General features: G+C 33.9%; 2 long non-coding RNA genes across 2 annotated transcripts; one reads left to right on the forward strand and one right to left on the reverse strand.

Moving 5' to 3' along the window:
* Window positions 1-12,671: 12,671 nt before the first annotated feature.
* LOC149528123 (uncharacterized) lies at window positions 12,672-14,341 on the reverse strand. Its single transcript, XR_016358915.1, has 2 exons — window positions 13,755-14,341; window positions 12,672-13,320 (listed from the first exon to the last, which is right to left on the reverse strand). It is a non-coding gene; the product is annotated as an uncharacterized LOC149528123 (long non-coding RNA).
* Window positions 12,962-13,402, forward strand: LOC149528124 (uncharacterized). Its single transcript, XR_016358914.1, has 2 exons — window positions 12,962-13,101; window positions 13,188-13,402. It is a non-coding gene; the product is annotated as an uncharacterized LOC149528124 (long non-coding RNA).
* Window positions 14,342-27,987: the final 13,646 nt, after the last annotated feature.

Here is a 27,987-nt window from a genome sequence, read left to right on the forward strand (position 1 = left end):
ATATCAGTTGTCATATTATCATTGATGTCAAAGTCTTAGTTGGCTAGACATCATACTAACTTAGTTAAGTACCATATCATTTAGATTGATGAAAAGAATTTGAAGAAAGTATGACGAAGATAGAAGTGATACATAAGGTACTCAATGGGTGCTTGAATAATATGCACAAAGATATTGTAATATTGGTTTAATTATTTTACAATCATATATTGTTGCAATGTATTGAAGAATAGAAGGTTAACTAAGGGACAAGGTTAATGAAGGGAGATTGTATTCACCGAGCGACTGTAATATTGTTGGACTAACCATCAACGTTCCCCTTCAGGATTCGTGGCATGGCTTAACTACCTCTTGTGTTCTATAAGTCTTTTGGTTGTATCGACCATTGATAGGTCAATCTTTTGGTGCAACAACAACCCTAGCTTGTAACAAGTGGTATCGGAGCTTGGTCATAGGTTTAGATCTCCTTAGGTAATGTTGAGGGGGAAATTTTTGGAATAACTACCAACATTCCCCTTTGGGATTTATGACATGGCTTAACTGCCTCCTGTGCTCTATAAGACTAATGGTTGTATCAGGCATCAGAGTTGTTGTTGAGGGGGGGATTGTTGGACTAACTACCAATGTTCCCCTTATAGATTCATGACATGGCTTAACTACCTTCTATGTTCTATAAGTCTAGTGGTTGTATCATTCATTGACAGTTCAATCTTTTGGTGCAACAACAACCCTAGCTTGTACCAAAAATTTCCTGATTGATTGGGAAAGAAAAGGAGAAACACAATATTTCCTGAGTAATTCAGTATTAACCAAGTGATATGTTGCTCAAGTAAATGTCATGTTTACCAAGTAACAACTAGATGAAAAAGTTTGGGAAATTGGAATCTAAGCCTGACTTTTGATGGAAATCACAATAGTATGATGATTGGCATTGTATCTGCTCTCAATGATGTTGAGTTTGATGATATCAATAATTATGCAAATGCTAACAAATGTAAGATAAATAGAAACTAGTACATGTAGTAGATGATAATGCAAGGAGAGCCAAAGTTGAAAGCATAAGAGGTAAGTATGATGACATAAGAATGAAGGAAGGTGAGAATGTTGCACAATGTGTGAACCAAATCAAGGATGTTGTAAGTGCAATCAGAGCTACTAGAGGAACTATCATGGATTCTAAAATTGTAAGTAAAGTTCTTAGAACCCTTCTACCTATTTATGCTATCAAAGTTTTTTGCAGTTCAAGAAGTAAGAGTTATACCTAGTAATGATTTGACACTTGATGGTCTAGTTGGTTGGTTGACTACATTTGAGTTGAGAAATTATGATAACAGTATGGTTACAATGGGAAATGCATTTCAGTGTTCACTAACCATCATAAATTCAAAGAAAGAAAAGTAAAGTGAAGAAGAAAGTGAGTCTAAAATTGAAGATGATATGTATGAGCTTGAAGTATTTCTTGCAAGAAGGTTATCAAGAATTAAAGTTAAATACAAAGGTAAACTACCCTTGATCTATTTCAAAAGTCATGAGGTTAGTCACTTTGCTACTAAATGTTCTCATAGAAGCAAGTATGATAGAAATGACAAGAAAGATTTCAAGTACAGGAAGAACAAGGATTATAAGTACAAAAGAAAGGAGTCATGCTATATTACTGAGGAAGAGCATACTAAGACTAATTTTGATGAAGGCAAGGAAGTAGTTGAGATGGTTTATGTTGCAACAAAGGAAAATCCAAATGGTGAAAGCTATGAAAGTGAAGCTTCCCTAATTTCACATGTTAGTAAGAATGACTCATGGAATATTGATAGTGGTTTCTCACATCACATGACTAGTGATCTAAGTAAGTTTAATAGACTTGAAAAATAGATGATGGTGGAACTGTTAAGCTTGGTAATGGTGTTTCATGCCCATTAAAGGATAAAGGATCACTAATTTTGAATGATAAGATCATATGTGATGATGCATATTGGGTTCAAAGACTTAAATATTATCTTTTGAGTGTCGTTCAGTTGAATAACTCAATTGAATAACTTAGTTGAATAACTCAGGTCACAAGATAGAATTTGAAAAAAGGAAGGTCAAGATATTTGATGATGAAGTTAATTTGATTGGAATAAGAATGCAAATAGAAGGTAACTTATTCTACCTTGATCCCACAGTTGAGACATGTTTATTTGTTAGAATTGAGGATGTGTGGTTATGACATAAAAAGGTTGTATCATGTAAACTTTGAGAACATGGCGACAATTAGTAGAAAGAAGAAAGTAAGAGGCTTGGTGAATCTACAAAAACCTAAAAAATGTTGTGTAAAGAATCTCATCTTGGTAAGATGAAAATTTTTAGTTTCTATAGAAATGCAAACAAATCACATGATATTATAGAATTGGTGCAAACTAATTTATGTGGTCCAATTGGAGTTGACAGTTATTATGATGATAGATATTTCATAGTATTTGTGGATGATTATTCAAGGATGATGACTATAATGTTCATGAAGGTGAAATCACATGCATTTGATATGTTAAAATGGTATAAAGCTAGAGTTGAAAAGGATATTGGCAAATCTTTGAAATGTTTGAGATCTGATAGAGGTGTTGAGTTTGCATTTGTTGAATTCAATAACTTTTGTGCTGAGAATGGTTTTAAAAGACAATTATTTACATCGAGGACACCACAATATAATGATATTTTTGAAAGGAGAAATAGATCAATCATGGATTATTCAAGGACATTGTTGATTGAGGAGGTCTCTCAAATATTCAAGAGGTAAATAATCAGTATTGTTGTTTATATAATCAACTGAGTTCAATTAAACAAAGAAACAAACAAGACACCTATGAACTGTGGTATGGTCATACATCAAATGTAAGTTACTTCAAAATCTTTGGAAGTAGGTGTTATATTCACAAGGGTGCTAGGAATGGTAAACTTGATGTTAAAGAAAATGAAGATATATTCCTTGGTTATTCTTCTAAGAGAAAAGCTTATAAATGTTTGAACAAAGCTACTAGCAAGATGTTTGAAAGTGCAAATGTAAGATTTGATGAGTTTGCAAAGAGGAATGATGTTGAAAGAAAGAAATAACCTGAATACTACAACAAGTTTGTGTATGTCTATCAAGAGGCACTTGATACTCTACCCGAGTTATAACACAAAGCTACCAAGAATTAGACAGTTGCAATTGGGTCACATAAAACTATACCCAAGCACCAAATAGTACAACTCGAGCATGAAACTAAACCTCTACTGAGTGAAGGAAATCATGAAAATCAAAGGAATGAGCCTGTATTGGCCAAATATGTGAGGAAGAACCATTCCTTTGAAAAAATAATTGGAGAAAAAAGTGTTGGAGTATAGACAAGAAGCAAGATAAGAGAAGGTACATGCTTGATAGCTGATTTTGAACCTAGAACAATGAATGTTTCACTGGATGATGAATGTTGGGTCAATGCTATGAATGAAAGGATTGATCAAATTGAGAAGATCAATACATGGACACTGATACCGAGATCCATTGACAAAAATGTGACTAGAACAAAATAGATTTTTAGAAATAATATGAATGAGAATGGAGAAATGGTAAGAAAAAAGGCAAGGTTGGTTTGCAAAGGATATGCACAAGAAGAAGGAATTGAATATGGTGAAACTTTTGCACCTATGACCAGATTGGAAGGAGTAAGAACACTGTTGACTTATGTTACATACAAGAATTTTCAGGTTTATCAAATGGATGCAAACTCTGCATTTCTAAATAAAATACTTGAAGAGGATTTCTATATTGAACAACCTAAAGGACTCATTGAACTTGAAAAGAAGAACATGGTCAACAAGTTGAGCAAAGTATTGTACAAACTGAAATAAGCCCCAAGAGCATGTTATAAAAAATCACACTCTTATTAAGATTGGATTTTCTAAAATAAGTGAAAATAGTAAAGTAACCTTTATTTGAAGAATGAATCTGAAGATATGGTGTTCATTTTTGGAATTTTTTTGATGACATAATATTTGGATGAAATGACATGTTGAGTAGGACATTTGCTGAACAAATGGGTACTAATTTGAAATGTCAATGTTTGGAGAGATTAAAAAATTTCATTGGATTACAAGTCTACAAAACAAAGAAAGGTATCTATGTCACTCAGTCTAAGTATGTGAAAGAAATCTTAAAGACATTTGAGATGGATGAGTCCAAGCCATGGTGACTAGAGTGAAATTAACAAAGGAAGACACTATTCGTGAGATAAATCAAACACAATATATATCTATGATTGGAAAGCTATAGTATGTTGTACATAGTAGACCAGATATTGTAGTAGTTGTTGGAATTATTGTAAGGTTTTCATCTAATCTAAAGGAGACTCATATGGTTGTTGTGAAAAGCATATTCAAATATCTCAAAGGAACTGAAGATTATGGCCTATGGTATAAACAAGAGGATGATTTTAATCTTAAAGTCTACACATGTACTAATAGGGTTGGTAATGTCGATGATAGAAAAAACACAAGTGTTGGAGCTTTCTTTCTAGGATAGAGGTTGATAACATAGATAAGCAAGAAACAAAGTTGTATTTCACAATCTACTACTAAAGCCAAATATGTTGTTGTTATAAACCATTCAAATATTGTATGGATTAAGCAACTTTTGGAAGGAATGCAAGAAGAGGTAACCAAGCCTGTTACTATTTACTATGATAATACAAGTGTCATAAATATATTGAAAAATCTGGTGATGCGTGCAAAGATAAAGCACATTGTTGGCAGTGGGCTAGTGTCCCTTGCAAGATTTGTGACATGGCTTAACTGCCTCCTATGGTTCTATAAGACTATTGGTTGTATTGGGCATTAACAAGGCAATCTTTTGGTGCAATGTAAACCCTGTCCTTTCTAACAATTGGTATCACAGCTTGATCACAGGTTCAAATCCTACGAGCCATGACAAGTGATGTTGGGAGATGGATTGTTGGCAGTGGGCCGACATCCCTCACAGGATTTGTGACATGGCTTAACTACCTCATGTGGTTCTATAAGACTATTGGTTGTATTGGGCATTAATGTGTCGATCTTTTGGTGCAATGGAAAACCTATCCTTTCTAACACACATATCAATCAAATATCATTACTTGAGGGAGAAAGTTCAAGAGAAACAAGTAAGGCTTGAATATGTGAAGTCTAAGGAATAAATTGCTGACATATTTACTAAACCGCTACCTAAGGATGTTTTTGAGTATCTCAAAGGTAAACTGGGGGTCCTGCCCCTATCCAAAATTCACTAGGTGAAGCTTCATGTTGCATCAAATCATGAATTGTATTTCAACATCTTTATGTAGTTGATGCATAATTGTTCACACTTTAGGAACATTTTTGAAGTTGTGAAGTTTAATGTGATGAAATTGAAGTAATCAATATATGCAAGGTACAAGGATAACTACAACATTTTGTAATTCATGTTGACATTTATAATGACCTTTGGAATTGTTATCAAGGGGGGAGGAGATTAACTAATAGGGGAGAATATACTGAGAAGAAGTTGTTAGAATGAGTAATAGTAAAAACGTCGAAGGGGGAGAAGAAGTAGTAAAAAAGACAAAGTTCACTAAGAAGAAGTGGAGAGAATGAGTAAAAGTAAAAGACAATAAAAAATGAAAGAAAAAGGAAGAGAAGAGTTGGTACAAAGATGATGATGAGAGAAGATTGAACCTGAAATAAGTGATCACAATCTAAGGGGGAGATGTTGGAAATATAGATGGAGTAATTGAGAGGGGGGGTGAATTAGTTACCACAAAAATAAATCCATAGATCCCTTAGATGTCTAATAAAACTACTTACTGTTGTCACTCGGTAACCATACATAATTTTTTTGTAACTCGGTAAATGCAGTGTATGTTAACTTTAATTGATCTTAAACATTCACAGTGATTAACATGCAAGCATAAAAGTAATAACATGAACACATGAGACACTAGATTTAACGTGGAAACCCAATATGGGAAAAACCACCAAGTAATTAGCTATTGATTTTCACTCTTTTGAAGTGAGTCTTGTTAGGAGCCAACCTGGTTAAAGGTTACAATACACACTGTTAGGTGTGACCTTGTTAGAGGATTTAATCATTGTATTAGGAGTGGCCTTGCAAGAGGTCTTTAGAACAATTCAATAGAACAATCACCTTGTTAGAGGATTTACAAATGGTTGTTAGACCAACTCTGCTATGAGATTTTGGAATCAGTGCTACAATGGTAAGAAAGCAACAATGAAATGACCTGAATGAGATGCAACTAAATTTCTGATTACAGATCTTTGTTCTGCTTCACTAGATCCTTCCTGATCAAATATAACTTTGCTACTCCTCAAGGATATCTGACCATCCTTCAAAGTTCACTCACACTTTCCTCTTATAACAATCAATACACTTTCATACTCACTCATACTTTTAGAATTCTCAACTTGACCTTTCATATATACCATTCATATTATCAAGTCAGCTCATTTATAACTTACAATCACCAATAATCATTACCTTAGTCGACTGGAAATAATACTTGAAACAATTAAATTTTATTTCTCAAATCAACAAAATCCTTCATTGGTCGACCCTGCTCGGTAAACACTGATCCTGAAAAGATTGAACCTGTGTTAACCAATAGAAGCTCAGTTAACATTGTGAACCTTGCAAAATCCTTTGGAGACAGAGTGAACTTGGTAGACACTTTCCTTCATTAACCATGTGAGCTCAGTTAACACTGCTTTCTGCCACATTTTCCTTCGACGCCCGAGTGAGCTCGGTAGACACTGTCTACATAGAGTAATGTCTAGGAATGCTCGGTAGACATTGAAAATCACCTTGCTGACCAACTGAGCTCAGTAAGCACTGTCTGCCAACTGATATGACATTTGTGTAACATCAAAGACAACACACAATTAGACAATTGTATCCAACAGGAGAACTGTTGAAGAAGTTGTTGTTACTGAAGATATAGACTGAGTACCAAATTGAAGATACAAAACTGCAAAGTTATATTATTGACAATGCATACATTTGATTATATTATGTAATGTTTTTTAATATAAAGTCTTATGTTATGTGTTGTCATCAATGCTAAAGGGAGAGATTGTTATCCCCAATTGATAATATAATTGATAGTAAAATATTGTTAGGTGATGATGCTATGAATGCATGTAAGATAGTCATATTAGTTGTTATATTATCATTGATGTCAAAGTCTTAGTTGGCTAGACATTATGCTAACTTAGTTGAGTACTATATCATTTGGATTGACTAAGAGGATATGATCGATGAAGAGTATTTGAAGAAAGTATGATAAAGACATAAGTGACATGTAAGGTATTTAATGGGTACTTGAATGAGTTGGACAATGATAATGTAATATTGGTTTGATTATTTTACAATCATGTAAATTGTTGCAATGTATTGAAGAATACAAAGTTAACCAAGGGACAAGGTTAATGAAGGGAGACTATATTCATCGAGTGACTACAGTATTTCCCAAGTGATTGGCAAAGAAAAGGAGAAATACAATATTGCCCAAGAAAGTCATTATTAACCAAGTGATATGTTCCCTAAGTAAATGTTTTTATCGAGTAACAACTCAATGAACAAGTTTGGAAAATTGGAATCAGAGGTCGGATTTTCATGGAAATATGGAAAGTTCAAGATGGTCTAAGCCATGAGTCAAAGTTTATTACAAGATCTACGACTAGGAAAATTCAAGAAGGATTTGATGATGAAGATTGAATAAAGATAAGGATGAACACAAATTTCTATGAAAGTTATATTTTCTGAGTGTCTAAATTCATTGTATGAAGAAATTTTGTATAAACCTAAGATTGATGACGATGATTAAGTAGAAAAAGATGGAGGGCTATGGAAGCATTGAGAAAACTATTTAAGGAGGAGATCAAAACAATTTAGTTTGTTGATGTTGATACTACTTTTGGTTAAGAGCTAAAGTTGATGATTGAATGCAAAAGAGAGGATATCAAAGTGCAAAGTTATTGAAGGTAAAAGAGTAAAGAGTTCAACCAAGTGAATCGAGCAGAGTAGAGAGAAGATAAGGAGAAAAATTGGTGAGAGAGTGAACTAGTTGAGTGAGAAAAAGGGAAGAAGAAAGAGCAAGAATAGAGATCCAAACAAGCAAATAGAGTTTCTCATCATAACAAATCATTTCTATTGTTACTATTTAACCATTCTAGCAAAAAATCTCGGAAGAGCCTAGTGGACCTAACAAGTCTATGAAATCCTATATGGTAACATCAATTAGTGGTGTTTGTAAGTCCTTTAAATTAGAGCACTCTTTAGTTAGGCACAAGGAGTGATAAGGTCTAGATGATCTTTTGGTGAAATACTCTAACAAGGTCAAGTTGGCTCCTACCAAATCTCACTTTAGAAGAGTGAATTTTTTGGGTTGCTTGTCCCAGGTGGTTTTTCCCTTCACAAGGTTTCCATGTTAACATATTGGTGTCAATTGTGTGAATGTTATTTGTGTTACAAGTCATTTTACATGTTTTTATAGTTTATTGCAACTCGACAATAACTAAGTAATAATTGGAAAGTTTACTGTCAATCGGCAATGTAGAGAACGTAAGTTAACAGTTTACATAGAAGTGTTTGAAAGAATTAAGTATTAAGTTGAATTTTTATACTGAGTGATTGTTGATAGAGTTTATGATGATTTATTGGTACTGAAATATTTGAAGGGACTAAATGATAAGTGGACATAACTAATTCATCCCCCCAGTTAAACAAATCAGACATGAGATAGATGACATGGGTTAAAGAACATTGATAGGGGTATATTAGCAAGAGTTAAACCTATGTAAGAGAACTAATCAAGGATAAAACCAACCAATTGAAAGAAGTTCATCAGAGTGCAGTTAAGAACTAGAAGAGTGTGGTTAAGCAAATATATTAGTCCAACATAAAGATCGAGTAAGGAGTCAACAAGGGACAAAAAGAATGAAAAGAAAAAAGTACAACTAAAGATACAAAGAAAAAGAAAAGTAAGAAGAACAAACAAGGCATGGGCAAAGAAACAGGTGAATAAGGACAAATATACTTTAATATACCAGCATATCAATTCAATGATATGCATCTAAGAAAGATGTTTTTCCCTCGTCAAATGTTTATTTATAATTTGGCACCTTTGAGTCTCTTGAAAAGAACATAAGTGACTTGAAGAAAAGTGATAAGTGGGTTATGGGTGGTTCTTATATACATTATACACAGAATCAAATATAGCTACCTAAAAACTTTAGAAATACAAGTTTTTAAAATCTTGGGTTAGCTAGACAAGTAGGTAGGGGTAGATTTCTTTCAAAACGAAACGTACAACAATCTAATAAAATATGATAATAAGTTCAAGAAATTCTAAACAATAGTAAAAATAATTCAAAAGCCTTTCGAAATGGTTCTGAAAACTTCACTAACATCTTGCAAATATGAGTTTGAGTAGAGGAAGATTTAAAAAACTCCTTGAAAATATTTTGAAAATTCTTCAAATATTTCCAACTTTGTGAAGAAAATATCTAGGAATTTGTAGTCCCTAGTTTAATTTTTTTGTGGATTTACAAGACCACAAACCATTTCGTAAATCTTGTGACAAGTTTCCAACCTTCTAGAACAAGTTGAAAATGGATATTATGATCCTTCATTTGGAAATTCTAGGGCCACTATTTTTAAATCCTAAATCTTCAAAGCATTTAAATTTCTTAATCTAACAATTTCTAAGTAGAAATAGAGTAATGATTTGTTTTGTTTTCACTTCTGCAACCAAGCAATATAGTATTGAAAATAAATTTGAAAATAACATTTGTAACTGAAAATTAGGAAAACTTGTTGAGCAATTTATAGGTTGCATAATGATAATTCAAAAACTTCAAGAAAAATCTAATTTCCCCATCAATAAATTTCAAACTCGTGGTTACTAAATATTTTAAATGCTCATGTAATGGTGTAGTTTATGTAATAAAATAACCATAAAGATATGGTATTTGACTTGCAAAAAATCAATGTCCACAATATAGTGTGTTGTGGTTGAGACACTAAGAGCTGCTACTGTAATAATTATTTTATATTAAAAAGAAATTAATCCTCTTGTACAAGATAAAAAAAATACAAATTCAAAAGCATGCATGAAAGGTTGCAAGTAAATCCAACCTCTTCAGAGCAGTCAATAGCGAGTTTTTAAGCACATATTTGTTTGGAGCCACAACCTTAATGAACAAAGAATACGTTTTAAAGCTTTTCATAAGATCTTGTTTTTGTAAACAAAGCTCTAACAAAAATCATAGACTAGTCACTAGAACTAGAAACTGACGAATGCTAAGTCATAAAAAAGAATCGAAGGAAAGTTTCATTATTTGAAATCCCTACAAGATAGGTCTTAAGTGCAGAGATTAGGACTAACAATTTATCCGTCAAAAAATGAAATTTTGGGGAGCAAAACTCTCACGCAAAGTCTATCAAAAACTTTTTTCAATTACACTTTAGAAAGACTTGACCAAAACTAATATACAAGGAATCTAAAAATGATAATAGTATATTCCTTAAGGGCCCGTTTGGTTGCTGGAATATGATTTTAGAATTGGCATCCAAAATCCTTGATTTGGGATTCTAGAACTTGAAATCCAGGTTTCGGTTTTGGGGATTCGATTTGGGCCCATTTGGTTCACCAAGAATTCAATATGAGAATACGCATTTCCTCTGTTTGGTTGCACATTTAGGAATTGAAATTGGAATAGACATGAATAAGTCATTTTTTTAAAGATGAATGAAATATATTTTGAATACATCATTTTAGCATGATTACACATTATATGATTTTAAAGCCATTAATATTTATTGTCATCAAAATTGTGGAAAATACTTAGTCCACCAAAATAAAACTACACTAATTTATAATTTGTTGTGATATTACTAAAAAAAGGGTCGAATATTTGTATAGAAAACAAGAGCTCAGAGAGCTTGAGTCACAACACATATTGCTAGGTGTTAATAATGTAATTTGCGTTGATAATATTTAATTTAAAATGGATAATTTTAAGTTATATGTAAAATACAAAAGCTTTTAGGGCCAAGGCATTTGAGCAGCTTTGTGGGTGACCCACAAAAGCATGACTTGGGAGGAGGAGAAATCGATCTTAACCTGTGGGAGGGCGAAGCCATGAAATTTCTTTAACAATTGCACTCACTAGGGCTCCAATTTGAACCACCCCATGCTGTGGAGTTGGACTCACTGGAACAAGAATCCTGATGTTTTTGGGTTTCTAGAGAAGGTGCAGGAGGTTGTTGGTTCGAGTCTCGTGCCTTGAGTTTCGCATACCTGGCTTCTAGTTCTAGATCGAGCCCATACTCTGTTCCCATTGGATGGCGGGTAATTCTTAGGACTTCCTCGTCAATAATTTGAGAGAGGAGGTCTTCCACTGCACTTTCGTCCACATCAGAAGATGAAACTGAAGGAGAGAAATGAATATGAAAATGCTCCATTTGCCTCTACTTCCCTCTTGCTTCGTCACCATTGACTGCTAAAATTGTTCCGTGGTAGGTGCTTCACATCTTACATCAGATTTCTCCAACTCTCTATTTTCATGATTTTGATTTTGTTGGATTCCCCAACTTCATTTTCCCCACATCGGCTCCATTTCTGTAAATGATATTTCCCAGCAAGAAATGAAATAGCTCCTCGCGAATGCAAAAAATTATGCCTTTCAAAAAATATCGTATGCCAATTTTAATAAAAATTGGAATTAGAACAAGTTTATGACCAATTCCAGCTATTTCGGTGGAAGATGAAATCCATGAAATGGGCTATAAATGAGGATACGGAATCCCATTTCTATCAAATTCTAATTCGTGTTTCGCACACCCAAACAATAGATTGAAAATTCTAATTCCACCTCAAATCCACGAACCAAATGGGCCCTAAGGGAGGAGAAAATAGTTTATGATTGAATCTATAAGTATGAATAAATTTCCTTATTCATAATAAAAGTGTTTCAGAGGTGTTTGTATCAAAAGTAGGGACTTTTGATAAAAGCCAAAATGATGCCAAAATAATATTCTCTCCAAATTATCACAAATAAAGAAAGAGACGACACCTAAATTATAAATAAAACAAATGGGAAGATTGAATAAAATTTGCAGCCACACCGTATAGATGGAATTTAGTGCTCAATGCAACCATTGTTGTGACAATATCTTCCTTCAATTTTCATCCAAAAAAGAATTTGAAAAGGATTAGTCTAGTAGGCAATGCACTAGCAGAGCCACATCCTTTAAAATCCTTCCTAAGAAGAAGCAACCCATTTACAACCCTCTCTAACAATGGCCTAAACAAGAACTACTTCCCAACCAAAACATTTTGGCAACCCATATTGACCAAGTTGACCAAAGTGTTAAAGTAGGGAAATTACACCCTCAACAATTAACTCTGTGGGTATCAATGATGTCAATTAATGACAAATAAATCAATTTTGCACTTATGTGTGACATTAGTTCAAATACACTTTTTGGTGAATCTTCATTAATTATTGTTGTAAATAGATAAAAATAAATAAATAAAGACTTGAACAATTAACCTCTAACTCCTACACCTTAAAAGCCAATTCACAAAAATAGAGATGACATAAAAAAGAAGAAGTGCACGACAAAATAATTTCAACTTCAATCTATTACTATTAATTTCAGATCACAATCCACAATCCACAATCCATCAATTAAACCACTCCTCTTCTTAATAATCTTTTCAACTACAAATACTCCACACTACCAATGTTTCCAATGATCGCCTTACAATGTGCGAGCAAATATAATCTGCTTTAACTCTACTCAATCCGATCAGATATGCTTTTTAAGGCGGTCTTTGTTGACTAAGACCTCCCACTATTATCCTATTTTATACCCTGAACTTTCTATTCCTTCATCACAGACACACTTGTCCACAGAAAAAGCTTAATCAACATCAATGGCTTCCAAAGTTGTAATGGTTTTAAGTCTCTGTATTTTTGCCGTCTTTCTCCTCCAATCTTCAAATTTAGCCACTGCTACAGATGCTCTTCTCGGGGAGAATAAAGCTCGAGAAGGTAACCATTAGTTTAAAGCCCTGGAGAGTTCTTCAAATAATCTTTTTACAGCGACAGTTAAATTCTGATTATTGATGTTATTGCAGGGCCAGTTGTACCAGATCGACAAAAGCACTATGTGAGAGATTGCAAAAGGTGTTGTTATTTGGATGAGTATGGCTGCTTATCCTGCTGCGGCAAGGGCCAGCAGCTCTGAATCCTGTAATGAACCGCCTAGCCCTGTGGAAAATAATGTAATATGAGCATAAGCATATGCTTATTCTGGAATAAAAGCAAATAATTTTCCATAAATTTAACTTAATTTTTGTCTTATAAGCTCTTATTGACGACAATGAGAACAATCTCTGAAATTGCGATGATTGATTCCAGGATTTGACATGCACAATCTTAATTTTCTATCCGCGTTTTTAAAATTCTGAAAATAGGGGTTTAAAATTTAGAAAATAAGTTCCGTTGCAATTGCAGAAGCTTTGTCCAGTTAACAGAAGATTGCACCTGGAACAAAAAGTGGATCCAGAAATGGCCGCTGAAAACCCTAACAGATACTCCCAAGGCCTCTCTACCAAAGGAAGAACAGGGAAAGGCCGGAAAGAGAAAATATAAGACGCCGAAATCCCGAACTGAAAACTGGAAGAACAAAAGGATTATGATACCTTAAATCGGTATGAATCAGAAGTCGAGGAAAACAGAGAAATCGGGATCCTGGCGGGTAGAATCCTTAGCCGATCGACCTCCATGATATTGAAGCCCAATTCGACCTCCATGATATTAAAGCCAAAATTGACCTCTGAAAAAAGGCCGAAAATAACAAGTTAAAAAGGGAGGAATCCACCATGGCTGCCGGCCAAGCCTCCGTTAATCACCATCAGTTGAGATCTGAGGGAGATTTGAATGATGGCTTGAATTTCTCTAACAAGAGGGACTTTATCAGGCGTTTTATAGAATCCACGAAAGCATATATTTTTCTGAAGATCCAAAACTTTTCATTGATAAATCATATCCTTAGGCTAGATTCCTTAGCAAATTGACCTCCAAGATTTTGAAGCCGAATCTCACCTAAAACAAGAGGAATCCACTATGGATGGAAACCAAGTCTCTTTTATTCGTCACAGGCCTCCATTCATCACTACTAAGATCTAAGGACCTTGAATTCCTCTAACAAGAAGCGCTAGTTCATAAGGCACAACATTTGGTGAAGGTTTTGCAAATGGGGTTGCAAGCTTTGGGTTTAACCATGGAGAAAACTCCATAGTTAAGCGCACTCAGGTTGGAGTAGTACTAGGATGGGTGACCTCCTTGGAAGTCTCCGTGCTTCACCCCTGTGAGCATCACCTAGATCCAATGAGTGCTAAGTGTTCCATTTATTCTCATGTGAGATGGATTCATGTTGAATCACTACTCATGAAACATGGGTCAATGAGTTTGACTCAAAAAATCACACATTTAAACCCTGATAGCAATATCACAATTTGACTTGCAGTGGAAATTATCTCCTACTTAATCAAGAAGTGCTTAATCAAGAATTTTATATAAAATCTGCAAGCATATATAATTTTTCTTTAGGGCATAAAACTAGGCTTAGAGGAGGTCACCAGGCTATTCCTTAACTTATTTTTGCTAGTAGCAGCTACTCATTTTTTTGTGACAAGATTTGTGAAGCCTCATAGATCATAATGTTTATGTTCAATTTTAAGTAGTTTTATAAATATTATTTGACATGTTTCCCATTTTTCAATAAGCCACTTATTTTAGCGCCCTTCTTTCCCACAACTTGTTTTCATTTTTAGTTGCTCCTCAAAAGTAGGAAAATATTCTAAAATTTCTTTTTCCCATGATTTTTATTAACCACATGAGGACATGACATTAGAAGATCCAAAGCTTTTCTTTAAGAATTGCATCTAGGGTAGGAGTGACCCCTTTACTTGGGATGTGGTAATCTTTCATACAAAGTGCATTTTTGAAAATATGGTCAAGACAATTGATTTTTACAAAAATTTTTTTATGTTCCATCTTATATTTTACTTTTCTCCTGTTGTAAATCAATAAAAAATTCTATTCAAAAAAGGTCTATTTTTATTAATATTTATAGTTTTCTAAAATTACTTATCATTTAGTGCATTTTGTATGGAGATTAGTGAACACCCTCATTCAAATCTCTCTTTTACCTTAGCATAAGTCTTAGATTTTATCAAATCTGAAGAAAATCAATGGTATGGTCTTTGCTTTCAAATTTCATCGCTCTTTTGGTTAATATTTTCCTTGTTTGAGGAGGGGACTTCAATGCAACACTCTTCCCGTGATACAAATATGGGGACTTCGATTTGGAAAGCCAATTGGATTTCTCAATTTTTAACAAAATAAATGGTTTAATAATGTAATTTTAAAGAACAAAAAATATAAAAGAATAGGCTTCCTAAACATCATAGAAAGACTTATTTGAGAGGGATCCTGGAGAGTAAATTCCTTAGCCGATTGACCTCCATGATATTGAAGCCAAAATTGACCTTTGAAAAAAGGCAAAAAATAACAACTTAAAAAAGGGAGGAATCCACCGTGGCTTGGGTGCTGGCCAAGCCTATGTTAATCACTATCTGTTTAGATCTGAGGGTGATTTGAATGTTGGGGCTTGAATTTACTAACAAGAGGGACTTTATCAAGCATTTCATAGAAACCATGAAAGCATATATTTTTCTTCCTTGGGGGATAAAACTAAGTGTGAAGATCCAAAACTTTTTTATTGATAAATCAAGGCTAGATTCCTTAGCCAATTGACCTCTAAGATATTGAAGCCAAACTAACCTCTGAAAAAAGTAAATGGCCAAAAATAAACAAGCAAAACTAAGACAAATCCATAATGGCTAGAAGCCAAAGTTGCTATTATTCACCATAGTCCTCCATTGATCACTACTGAGATTTGAGTGTGAAGATCCAAAACTTTTTATTGATAAATCATATCCTTGAGGCTAGATTCCTTAGCCAATTGACCTCCAAAATATTGGAGCCAAACTAACCTCTAGAAAAAGTAAATGGCCAAAAATAAACAAGCAAAAATGGGATGAATCCACTATGGCTAGAAGCCAAAGTCTCTATTATTCACCATAAGTGGAGCAGGAGCGCCCACATAAAGTATTTAGGTCAAGTTTTATGCATGACCCGACTTGAGAAATTTATTCCAATTTTGTCATTAGGATAAGATCTTTTCTTGAGATTTGTTTAGACCCTTGTGGGGTCATTCTTCCCTATTCTATACTGATCTAGAATTTTCTATAAGTTGTTTTTCCTATTTTGTAATAATCTAGAAGGTTTCATAGATTATCTTAGCAAGTATAAATAGAGTTTTAGGTTTAGGTTTAGGTCAAGTTGGAGAGCAACATTTCTGGATACAAAGCTACGAAGAGAAGAAAACTGTAGGAAGAGCTAATGTATGTACTGTTCATTTGATAAATTAAATAGAAGAATTTTATAATCTATCTCTTGCTGGTGTTGGTTCCTATTTCTATTGTGTTTTCTTCCGTTGTGTTTTACCTCTGCATCATTTTTGGTATCAAAGCTTGGGGAAAGCTCCTAAGGTGCTTGGGAAAAGCTTGGGGAAAGCTTTTAGATTTTGTGACGGGTTGAGGAAAGAACCTGTAAGTGTGGCCAAAAGACTAGGTTGAGTGGAGAGAACCTAGATAGGAGACAATGGTCACAAGAGGAGATTTATCTCATGACCAGAAGATATTATTGAATGTATGGGTTTCATAGTGGGATTTTTAGAACAAGAAGAAGGAAGAAGCAAGGAAAAAAGCAGAAGAGAAAAGAAAGAAAAGAGAAGAGGAAGCCAGAATAGATCAAGAGATTAAAGAACGAATGGAATTCCTAACATAGGAACTGAGAAAGCATGAAGAAAATTTAGTTCAACTAAAAGAGGAATTGCAAAAAAAATGGAAAAAGAAAATGCAGATCTAGAGCATCAACCAATTCAAATTACAGAAGCTTGTACTGAGATATTGGAAGAGGAGAGTCGTCCATTGAAAGAACAACCTGATCACATTGATGCTGATATACCAGATGGACAGATCGATGCTGACATACCAAATGAACATAGTGAAGCAGATATACAAGGTGAGCAATGACATGTTTTTGATGAAACTTATGATACTAAAATTATTGAAGATAGAAAAGAGGTTGAAATGGTTGATGAGCATTGTGATGAAACTGTTCATAAAGAGTTAGATGTGATGGTCCTTAATGCAACCAAGACATGGCGTTTGAAGTTAAGAAAGAAGGTGGTCTGGCCTATCAAAAGGATACTAGCAACAAGGAAGAAGACTTGTGATGAAGCTAAGAGGATAGAGGAAGCTCCAATAGTGATGAATTTGTCTCCAAGCATGGAGATATTGCAACATAAAGACATCATAGAAAAGAATGCAGTGGTTCCTACAGTAACCCAAATTGGTGAAGTCATATTTAATGAGGTTCCATCTAATCCATTCATTGTATGTTTGTAGGAGTTCTATCTGAATATGGAAAAAATTTACGCACATATGACAGTTGATTTGGATACTTGTCAAGAGTACAAACAACAAATACCAAAGAATTGGAAGACACGAAAGAGGAAGGCCAATCCAAGGGACTTGGATTCTATTGTCCCCAAGAGTATGGTGCAGGAGCACCCACATAAAGTATTTAGGTCAAGTTTTATGCATGACTCGACTTGAGAAATTTATTCCAATTTTGTCATTAGGATAAGATCTTTTCTTGAGATTTGTGTAGACCCTTGTGGGGTCATTCTTCCCTATTCTATACTAATCTAGAATTTTTTATAAGTTGTTTTTCCTATTTTGTAATAATCTAGAAGGTTTTGTAGATTATCTTAGCAAGTATAAATAGAGTTTTAGGTCAAGTTGGAGAGCAACGTTTCTGGATACAAAGTTATGAAGAGAAGAAAACTGTAGGAAGAGCTAATGTATGTACTGTTCATTTGATAAATTAAATAGAAGAATTTTATAATCTATCTCTTGCTAGTGTTGGTTCCTATTGCTATTGTGTTTGTTTCCATTGTGATTTTTCTTTGCATCAATAGGCCTCCATTGATCACTATTGAGATCTGAGTGTAAAGATCCAAAACCTTTATTGATAAATCATATCCTTGAGGTTAGATTCCTTAGCCAATTGACCTCCAAGATATTGAAGCCAAATCTAACCTCTGAAAAAAGATAAATGGCCAAAAATAAACAAGCAAAAATGAGACAAATCAACTATGACTAGAAGCCAAAGTCTCTATTATTCACCATAGGCATCGATTGATCGCTATGGAGATATATGGAGCATGAATTCCTCTATTGAGAAGTGCTTTATCAAGCCTGCCATAGAAAACCTGCAAGCATATATTATTTTTCTTTAGGAGAAAAAATGAGGCTTAAAAGATCTAGAACTTTTCTTTAAGTAGTAAATAAGATGGAATGGCTCATTGGTTCTATAACATTGGTGCCTCGGGCAACATCTGTACCATTTGGATCTCAAACAAAATTATTGTTGAAGATCCAACACAAGCTTAACTAGCAGTCACATGCTTTTGTGCATGCAACAATTAGTTGATAGGATATTTAATTTTTAAAAAATTAGTTTTTAAAGCGTATAAAATATAATATTAAAAAATTAAATTAAATTAATAACCATAAATTAGAGTAAACGTAAATTTTTATTGTACAATAGAAATAATTATTTTTCAAAATTCTTAAAATATTTGTTATTACGCCAAGAGGCATTCTATAATGACAGGATAGGAATATGCCAAAATAGATTCTCCATCAATAAAAAAGAAATGGGAGCGGTTACACACTAATTTAATTAAAAAGGATTTTATAAAGGTATTTTATTTCATCATGGCCATGTGGCACCTTATAAAATAATAAAACAGAAATTTATTTCCAAAATAATAGGGTGACATATGGCCATCCCAAAATAATAGGATGACACATAGTTGTCCCAAAATAATAGGGTGACACATGGTTGTCCCGAAATAATAGGCCCCGAAATAATAGGGTGGCAAATGACCATACCAAAAAGAAAAGGTCGAAATAATAGGACCAAAAAAAAATTGAAAAAAAAAAAAAAATAATAAAGAACTTCGAAATAAATTTAAAAAAATATGTTCTTAATTATTACAAATACTACATAAAAATAATATATATATATATGAATTTCAGTTGGATGTTTTTTTTATATCAAAGATTGAATGGAAATAAGACATAGTTTTCCTATAATATTTAGAAAGTAAGATTTTTGTGTATTTAGAAAAAAATAGAATGTTTTGTTTGCAATATATAAAATAAGAATAGAAATATTTATAAAATATTTAGAGAAAATAAAAAAATATTCCATTGAAATCTAGACTTTAGTTTTAAATTTGTTTTAAAGATTTTTGATCATTCAAATATTTAAAATCTTAAAATTTTATTTAATGAGAAAATGTTAATTGATTTGCATTTAGTAAACATGTTTAAATGATTGAAAAATAAAAATGTTTTATAAATATAAATTTTTCTTTTAAATGAAGCACCAATTAATTTTAGATTAAATGTAAAACTATTTCTACTAATAGCTACATAATTACGTCGAGAGGCTTAACCCTACAATGGTATTACAACCCTCAATAGGAGGTCATCCAAAAAATTTGCTGTAAGGAAAAAGAAACTCTACATATATTCCCTTGCCATCATATAAAAAAAACCACTTGTCCAAAACAAGTTTTATCCCGAAATGTATGGAAATAGAAATGTTAACACTTGTCATAATAAATTTGATTCTTTAATAAATTCTAACTTAAATGCATGGAAGTGAAAAGGTTACTAAGTTTAAATAAATTCAACCTCGGCTTCGTAGATTCATTCTTCTTTTTGTGGTTGGTGATTTCATTTGCAGCAAAGAAGGTTCAGGTAATGAAATTTTATTTCCTTATTCGTTACTATTTTGTAGGATTTTTGTTGCATGCATATTGCAAAAAATAGTTGTAAAAATCTGTTTTGATTTTGTAATGTGTTGGTTGCAATTTTCTTCGGCTCTACAATTTGGCTTTCGAATGCAAATGTGCCATATTGCATTTTCAATGCATTGTGTCTAGTATAGTATTTTTTCACAATGTTGGTGCATGAGAAAGATGTTGTATTATAGCATGATAGAGACATTGCAACTATGATTGAGGAGCTAACTTCCTCCTCATTCATTTTTTCCTATTCCTTTTCTCCTGCATTTATTTTTTTTACTTCATGTATCCAAATTTTTGACAAATTTTGTGATTGCAACACCGGACAACAACCATTTTTCGTGCCTTTTCAACCCCAATGCAAGCAAACAGATTCATGATACCTTTGTAGAAGAAGATCCATATTTGATAACAAAGTTTAATATTATGAGAAAGATACCTGTACATGCCAAGGACATGCAAGTACATAGTTTTTTAAAATTAAAATAACTCAAAATGAATCTACAGTGTTGAAATACAAGGAACTCAAAAGTAACACGAACATCCAGACAAAAAAGTCCTTAGTTGTTTATGTTTCAAATTAGTTTTGGAGGGGTTGGTGCCCATTTAATTGGTTCCAATTTATTTTCTATTGAAGCATTTTATTTTAGTTTTATTGGAGTTAAGGCTTCTCAGATTTCTGACTTTTTGATGCACACATTTTTCAAATATCGCAAGAGCATTCATTGTAGAGGTCGATGGTTCAAATAAAATTTATATTAAGAATATCAGAGTGCTTGGTTTGTGTTTAAGATTTTCATACATGTTTTTGGACACTTTCTTTCTTGTAGGTGCTCCATTTAGCCATCAAGTTTGTTCTGATTTAATACCAGTTGGATTGAATATGGTTGAAGATGAACAAATTTTATGCATATTACAATGTGGCATGGTAATAGAAGAAGAAACAATCAGTCATTTTTTCCATTCACACATGGTTAAATGTGCATAATCATTAATTTTATTTTTATTGTTACACTTGAAATGAAAGTTAAGCTTGAGGATACCGGTTTCAAGCAGTAAAAAAATCCAAAATATAAACTTAGCAGCTTTATTATTTTTAATTATAATTATTTGTTATCTTCTAAATATTCTTAGTGATGCATCTAAAAAAAGGTTAAAATAAAAAGAATTTCATTTAAATTATTTTTATTTTGTTAAAAATATTTTAAAAAATTAAATTATATTTTTAAAAATAGTTGATATTGTTAATTTGATGAAAGGCCCTTTGTCTTTGTAAATTCTAATTGATTTTTTATAAATCTTAAAATTTTAATAATTTGTATGTAAAAAAGAAATTTGAAAAATAATAATAAAGTAATATTTTATTCTTATTTTAGATTTATTATAAAACTAATCATTGCTTCACAATCAAATGAAAAGGAAATTGGTTCAAGTTTAGAATTTCAAATTACATTCACCAAAAAGACAAAAATATTGTTGATTTATTTCAAAAAGAAACTTAAAATAGAACTTAGTTCAATTTTTGAATCTAAAATAATTTGCATGCATAAAAAGAAAAAAAATTCAAATAGAAATGTTGCTTATGTATGAAGATTACATTCTATTTTTTCAATTTCTCAATTACAAGGATCGAAATACAAAATAACAAAATAGAATAGAATTGTTTCTTACATATCCCAATTTTTAATTGAAAGATTTCATTCTAAATAATTGAAAAAGAACATACTTTAATTTTAACATTTAAAATGAATTGCATTCAAAAAATAAAAAATAGAATAGAAATGTTGCCTGATATAAGAATCTATCCACCTATATTCCCTATTCACTTACCACTATAATATTTAAATAAAAAATGATTTAAGATATTATTTAATTATTCTAAATTAATAAATACACATGGTGACATAATTGTATTTCTTTATATATAATCATATTAATTATAAATCTAACAATAATTGATTATTAATTGACTAGATATAAACCCTAACACCAATCATTAAAATCATTCCAAACCCTAGCCCTAGCTATTTGGTAAGCCATAACTATAACCCTAGTCCCAATCTTAACCATGAAGCTTGATTATAATCCTAAGAATAACTCTAACCTTTAACCAAACCCTAATCTATATCATTTAACTATAACACTAGATGTTATGCAAAACTAACTATAATATACACCATGATCTTGACTCTAACCCTAACCATAACCTAAATCCTAACCTTAATGCCTAGCCTAACCTTAATCATAACAATTTCTTCAACCTAAGGCATTGAACTTGACTAGACATTATTACCCCAAAATGCAACCAAAGCATTAATCATAAAGCCTTACTATACTAATAACCCCTACCCTACCCATACTACAAACTCTAGCTATAGTTATGGCTTATATATACCTTGACAATAACCATAATCTCAACCTTAACCCTAAACCTATTGTTGGTGTAAATTAGTATTCACTATTTACAATTACTTAAGTTTACTTAGGTTAATGCATTATTTTATTATTTTATTTTGTGAGACACTTAGGAGTTTGTGCACCTTTTTGAGTTGCCATGTTGACAACACATGAGTATGCAACTCTATTTTAGCACATGGTGTCTATAACATTGATTTGCGTGTCACACCCTTGTAGGCTTATCCTCTCATTGTCACACATACTTTTGTGCTTAATGGAGGATAACCCATATCTGGTGGACATGTCCCTGGTTGTATGACTTATCATGTAGCTGATTACGAGGCACTTTAGATGTATCTTAGAGGCCTTTATATATAGGCACTCCTAGTGTACTCTCAACATGGCATATTGAATATATCGTCATTTTAATCATACTTTCTCTCTTGGTCTACAATTGTGCTTGTGTTTGAGTTCTTAGTTCTTGGGTGAATATTGCCCTTAGGAAAATTCTTACATGGTATTAGAGCAACTTGGAGATTTTCTCATCACATAGCCGTTCGAGAGCATGCTTGCTTCAACACCTTAGTCTGAATCCGAAGTACTACAGAAATTGGGAGCGTCTAGAGCAAGATCTGACTTCACCATTGCATCCGGAATGCTGATTCAGTGAAAATTGACTATAAACTCGGCTACCTTGGCCTAAAGTTGATTGTGAGGCAAAATGTTTTTACAAATCGAAACCCAGAGCCCCGATTTGTGGTTTAGGTATGGTTATTTGCAGATCTCATTAATTTATTTTCGGATCTGTAATGTTTTTCTCTGCATTTTTGACTGCAAATTTTTGAAAGAGATTTTTTTTTTGTAGAACCGGGCTATTAGATCCCGGCTCTGCACAATATATTTTATTTTGTGTTCGTAGGAGAACTCAAAATGGGCTGTACCACACACACAACGTCCGTACAAATTAATTGCAGTGAGCACTTATTCTTTTTCGGCGAGTTACATATTCCATTTATCGGCGAAGACCAACCCACACCAAGCCAACCACACTGACGACTTTCTTCAAATCTTGATGGACTACTCGCTTTGTTTGAGTCTGCAAGTCTTGTGTTTTTAAACAACAATGAAGTTGTATGTGCGATGAATGTGGGATTTTTATTAAAAATCCTAGTGTCGGCAATTCCTATCATACCTTCCCAGTGACGAGTATTTCCCGTTCGGCATTGACTTTGGTCTTTTTCTAGCAAGGCGAACAAAGTTTCGATAGTCTGATTCCTAAGTTTTTCTTTTTGCTAAACCTCCTGGTGCATCTGAGCATATTTCATTTGAGAGTTGTTGTAATTACCTTCACAACTGCTAATTCTCCCGCCCATAGTATTTAGCATGAATTTGAATATTACAACAAGCCTATACCTGCCACGCGGGACAAACTTTAATACATAACCCACCATGCAGACTTTCTCGCTGTTCACCATGTGTATAGCCATGGTGCACCTATCCACACGCTGACATGCACACAAACCCACCTATGTGGATAGTTTTTAAGCCACTGTATTTTCTGCCATGTCCTCAGAAAGGACACGTCAGTAGCGACAATCGAAATTGCCACATCATCCTTGTGGAATCTAAAATCTTGCCAAGTCAATAGTATGGATATTTTCCATGTGTACAACCATACAATACAGACACATATAGTCAACACCTAGTCACCTGATACATCAGTAGGGGCTCCTTTTTTGTTGACTTCATCTTTTACTAAAGTTAAATTTGACATCCATTTGACCGTCAAAACTAGGTCATTTACAACTATAGTGACGGCCATTTGACCATCAATTTTAGAATCACAATTTTTGCTCCAGACCCCTCTCTAGATTGCTTTTCAATTTGGCAGCTTGACTTTGCGAGCTCATATCTTGGACATCTGGATTCCGATTCAGGTGCAATTTTTTTTGAAATTGGGTAGAATTTCCTAAATTTTCCATTGGTGGCATTTTTTTCTCATTTTGTTACATTAATTTTGTAGAAATTGCATTTTTTGGCGACTATACCTGCATAATCCTATGTTTTACAACTTCAAACACTCCGTACGGGCACATCGGGTCACTTTTTTAGGTTCTATTTTTTTTGAAAGTGCATATTTTTTCATCTAATTTTTAGATCTCAAGTCAAATTCTAGGGTTGTGTGGACCAATTTCTCACTTTCAGAAGTAGGCCTTTTTCGGCATTGTAACGCTTTGATTCTTTTTCAGAATTGTTGTAAATCTGAGCTATAATGCTTAAGTGATAGATTTAAGCCTTATAAGGTAGTTGTAAAAGAAAAATTAGAAAGTCCACTTTGTTCATTTTGACAAGTGGCCCATTGTACACACACTACTTATAAAGTGCCAAAAGCATCTTTTTTGTGGGGGTCTTTTGATTGAGTGAAAAGGGGGGGTGTGTACTATGTTCCTTGTGTCTCTCTATTGTACTCTTTTCATCTCTGCATCATGGGTTTTAAATGTCCTCCTTTAACTTCACACAACTATTCTACATGGAAAGATATTTCATGGAGTAGATTAATGGAAAAAGGATATAGTCTTTATGTTGAAGCTACAATTACCAAACCTATTGATGCTAAAGAAATCATTGATTGGAAAATTCAAGACCAACAGGCTTTAGGAGTTATCAAGAGTTGTGTACATGGGGATCTTCTCTTTCACATTAAAAATTATTCAAAATCTAAAGAAGCTTGGGATAAACTTGAATAGTTGTATAGTACGGTGGATGAAGAAAAAAGATTTCAGATTGAAGATGATCTGCTTCTCTTGGATCGTAAAAATTTTGACACAATTTAGGATTACATCATCAAAGCCAATGAGTATAGGGAACTTCTCAAAGATTGTGGAAATCCCATGAAGGATGATAGGTTGATTCATCACATCCTGAAGAGGCTACGTTCTAAGTACACTTCCTTTGTTTTGAGTTTTAATACTCACAGGTTGACCATGGGATTTGCTTACTATAAGCCTTCGTTCGATGCATTTGCAGAGATGTTGATTGCTAAACAATCTCATGTGATGGATTTAGGACTTCTCAAGTCATCAAAGACCAAAGCCTTGGTGGCTAGTGATGAGCACAAATCAAGTCAAGAGGGGAAAAGCAAGAAGAAGAAGAAGCAGAAAACACAATTTGAGACACAACAATCCTCCTCTCAACAAGGCAGTTCTTCCTCCAACAAGAAGGGAAGTAATGAAAAGAAGGACAAACTCTTTTGTGCATATTGCAAAAAGCCAAATCATGACGAGCATCATTGCAAGAGAAAAGGAATCGATGAGTTAGAAAATCTACTCAGGAAGAACAAAATTCAAGTGCCAGGTACTTCCAAGGATTCAACTCCAACCTCTTCAAAGGGTAAAGGGCAAGCACTTATGGCAAACACAAGTTCTTCTTCAGAATGGATACTTGACTCAGGTGCCTCCTACCATATGGGTTCTTCAAAGGAAGACTTTTCTTCATTGAAGAAATCAAAGGTACCACACATCTTCGTGGGAGATGATACTAAAATGGAAGTTGAAGGGAAAGGGCATGTGGAAATGGAAATTGGGGAATTCAAAGATGTTCTCTACCTTCCAAAACCTAGCTCCAATCTCTTATCAGTTTACCAAATCACTCACCTTGGAGATGGTCATAAGGTTGAGTTCCTTCTAGATTTAGTGATGGTGCGAAGTCTTAAAGATGATTCATTGGTTGCAGTGGGGAAAGTCAATGATGACAAGAGGCTGTATTCCTTCTCCCACTTTGTGGCTAAGTCTCCTTCTCAAGCCTTGTTGACTCACTCTACTTCACACATCAACTTATGGCATGAGCGGTTTGGTCACCTTGACTATCGCTCTCTTCAGAAACTTTTCTCTAAACATATGGTCAAAGGTCTACCTAACATCAGCTTTTCTAAGGGAGAATGTTCATCTTGTCTAGTGCATATGAATCTGAAGGAGAAGTATGATAAAGGGAAGTCTTCTAGAGCTCCAGTTGTTTTTTAGTTAGTTCACATGGTATTAGCAAGACCCTTTGTAGTGACTTCAGTCAGCCAAGGTCGCTACATACTCACATTTGTTGATGACTTTTCGAGATTCACTTGGGTCTACTTCATCATAAGAATGAATTGGTTCATAAGCTTCAAGACTTTAAGACTCATGTTGAACACAAATCAAGGAAAGCCATCAAGGTATTAAGGGTGGACAATGAGAACAGATATGTAGATAGAAGACTTCCTTTTGTAGAATTGAGGGGATTGATCTTCAAAACCCACTAGCATTTAGTCCACACACGATAGATGTTGCAGCTATGAGGATTAGGACTCTCAAAACCATGGCAAGTAGCACGATAAAAGCCAAGTCTCTTGATCCTACACTTGAAGTTGAAGCCATTAGCAGTGCTACTCACATACTTAATAGGTCTCCTCATAATGCCTTAGATGGTAAGGCTCCTTTTGAGGCATGGTGCGGTAGAAAACTAGTTGTGAGTCATCTTAGAGTCTTCAGTTGTCCAGCATGGGCAAACCTATCTTCTAGGAGTTGCAAGGCACCATCACCTAGGCCTTGTACTTTCATTGGTTATGAAGACAATGCAAAGGTTTATAGACTAATGGATCTAGAGACTCACAAGATCTTTGTGAAGAAGGATGTTCAGTTTGAGGAAAGTTCACCTAGCTTATCTTCTAATCCTCTCCGCACATCATACACAGTAGAAACTGATAGTGACACCAACGATAGTGCTTCAATAGCTTCAAACACGTGGGGTTCTATTGACAGTTGCAGTGAGAGGTCACATTAGTCTAGTCCACATGCTTATATTTCCATAGTGAAAGGTTCATCACAACATGGTACATCTCGTCTTCTAGCTCCAGCTTCAGTTGACTTGGGAGACAAACTTGAGGACTTACATCTTCTCATTGATGATGATGATCCTTCTACAGTTGTTGCGAGGGCTAACTCTGACCCTCATGTCCATTCTCTACATGATCAATCTGTATAGGTTGGCATGATTATGGATCCTTATGAAAAATAATTAGTGGAGGTCTCTTTGTTAGTTGAGGAGACAGATGGTTCAGTGGAATAGGTTCAATAGATCCTTTTCTGATTTGCATTCATTCTTTTTAGCACAATTGGAAGGGGTGAACATCATCTTTAGCACAAGGATACTTGAGTAGGTTTCAGGGCCACCACACATCTTCAGGATTGTACCTTTTCCATTGTTTCTTCCTAAGGGGAGGAACACCATTTTGCATTCTTGGACCAACTTCTTCCTTGGAGCAGCTTTCACTTGTCGACATTCTTCTTTGGTGGTGGGGGGGGAGCCTATTCTTTCTTTCTTCCTTCTCCTTTTTTCTCTTGTATAGATTGGATGTATGTCGTAATGGGGGGGGCGGGGGGGGGGGGGGGGTGGTCTTGATTACTCCATCCATCCATGCATTCATAGTTTTTCCCATGAGGTTTTTCCTCTTTCTCCACTTTATGAGAGATTGCATTTTCATTATGTACATG

Source organism: Cupressus sempervirens, chromosome 11, assembly GCF_028749045.1.
Source record: "Cupressus sempervirens isolate cs-2001-9-10 chromosome 11, ASM2874904v1, whole genome shotgun sequence".
NCBI lineage: Eukaryota > Viridiplantae > Streptophyta > Pinopsida > Cupressales > Cupressaceae > Cupressus > Cupressus sempervirens.